Source organism: Cicer arietinum, chromosome 7 (genome assembly GCF_000331145.2).
Source record: "Cicer arietinum cultivar CDC Frontier isolate Library 1 chromosome 7, Cicar.CDCFrontier_v2.0, whole genome shotgun sequence".
NCBI lineage: Eukaryota > Viridiplantae > Streptophyta > Magnoliopsida > Fabales > Fabaceae > Cicer > Cicer arietinum.
In genome coordinates this window covers 41,044,907-41,047,281 of record NC_021166.2, presented here as the reverse complement: position 1 = coordinate 41,047,281, position 2,375 = coordinate 41,044,907, and positions in this window count along the sequence as shown.

Genomic DNA, 2,375 nt, shown 5'->3' with positions numbered 1-2,375 from the left:
TTTTACCTAATGTATAAGCTGATGACAGTAGCACTTAGCTCCTTATGGTTGAGAAGTTCGTATATGTGCTCCTTTTCAAGAAATTCTTCATACTCATATCCGAATATAGCTTTATTCATGCTTATGATGCGTGAATCGTCGTTGCTGCCCATATTCCTTTTTACTTGGATGTCAAGACACGACCCGTAATTAGCAAGGCATGGCTGACTTATTTTAGGAGCAGCAGCGACTGATTTTCCCCGATCCAGTTTTTTAGCAGCAACTTTGGAAGCTTTATTACCCTCCAGCTTTTGAAGTTTGCCAGCTTTATTACCCTCCAATTTTTGAGGTTTGCCGGCTTTATTTTGCTGTACGGGTGGTTTATTTGATTGAATCTAAAAAATGAGGTTAAATGTTAGTTTATTGAATCTGAAAAAATGACAAATCTTACAGAATAAATGTGACAAACGTTTTCTGGCGATGTAATTGACTCGTTTTTGGGAATCTTCTTATCATTCCCTTTAGGCTTTTTCAGAATCTAAATATAAATGTGAAATTAAAGCTAGCAGCGGAAAAAAATCAGCAATTAAATATACATATCAATTAAACATACATTTCAATTAATTAAACATACCTTATCAAGGGCAACAAGATGTGTGGGCCATGCCACGTAACTACCAACTGCTTCGCCCAAAAACTTCATATCTGCATCGTTGTCCAGTATAGGCAACAGTGCATTTGGTTCCAAAGCAATAACATGTGATACTTTGACATGGCCCGCAGGGATAGATGTGTTATGCAATACTTCTCCCGAAGTATTGTACAATGTTCCTTTTCCGACCTTGCGATGTGTAACACCCCGTTTTTCAAAGCGAGGGTATATTTTTTTTTCAAAAGAGATTCATAAAAACAAAGGAATAAAGAAGAAAATACTTTTGGATAAACATTTAAGTCGTAAGGGTTAAATTATGTTTTAAATCTCAATAAAATTTTGAATTTTGAATTTTATTTTGTTTTCCATAAAAAAAATGTATTTTTTAGTCTCTAAAAAAATTTTCTGGAAACAATTTTAGTTCTGTTAGAAAGAAATATATTTAATTTTCTTTGAATTTTTAAATTTTTAAATAATTTTTTGCAAGCATGTTTAAATATTATGTTAATTTTCTTCATAAAAATTTAGAATTTTTTAACTTAAAATAAATTAAATATAAATGCCATAAATCTAAAATAGAAATAATAAAAATATAGACTCAAAATCAAATTTTAAATTTATTTTTTGTGGAAGAACTTCTTACAATGTTGAAAATATATCTATAAAAATATATTTAATCCTAAATCTTATGTTTTATACAGGGTCACCAACCGAAATTAACAGTTAACACATAACATTTAAGTTTTTGAATGCACAAAATAATCTTTCAACATAGCATGCACCTTAAAAGGGTTTCCATATGCCAAACATTCATAAACAAGGTTGAAAAATGAAGTTTTTAACAAAACAACACTGTTGCATTCGAATACAGCATCTCTGTATTCGAATACAAGGCTGTTTCAGCATTCAGCAGCAAAAACAACATGTCTGTATTCGAATACAACATTCTGTATTCGACTACACTATAAGTCAGTAGCAAAACAGCATGTCTGTATTCGAATACAACAGTCTGTATTCGACTACACTATAAGTCAGTAGCAAAACAGCATGTCTGTATTCGAATACACATCAGACAGCAACAGGAAAACAGCAAAAATCAGCAAAATTCAGCTTTTTAAAGGGTTTCGAAACCAATCAACACTTACACACAATCACACTTAGCAATTATAGAGCAATCACCACGACATCTTGAGTTTCGAAATAGTTTTGAAATCAATCACACTTACAAACAATTCCAAAACATCCACACTTGGCAATTATAACACAATCACCACGACAACATAAGTTTCGAAATAGTATTGCAATCAAACATGCTATCACCAAATTCCAAAACATAACACTTAACACTTATAACACATTTACTACAACATCATGGGTTTCGAAATGGTATTGCAATCAAACATGCTATCACCAAATTCCAAAACATAACACTTAACACTTATAACACAATTACTACAACATCATGGGTTTCGAAATGGTATTGCAATCAAACATGTTATCACCAAATTCCAAAACATAACACTTAACACTTATAACACAATTACTACAACATCATGGGTTTCGAAATGGTATTGCAATCAAACATGTTATCACCAAATTCCAAAACATAACACTTAACACTTATAACACAATTACTACAACATCATGGGTTTCGAAATGGTATTGCAATCAAACATGTTATCACCAAATTCCAAAACATAACACTTAACACTTATAACACAATTACTACAACATCATGAGTTTC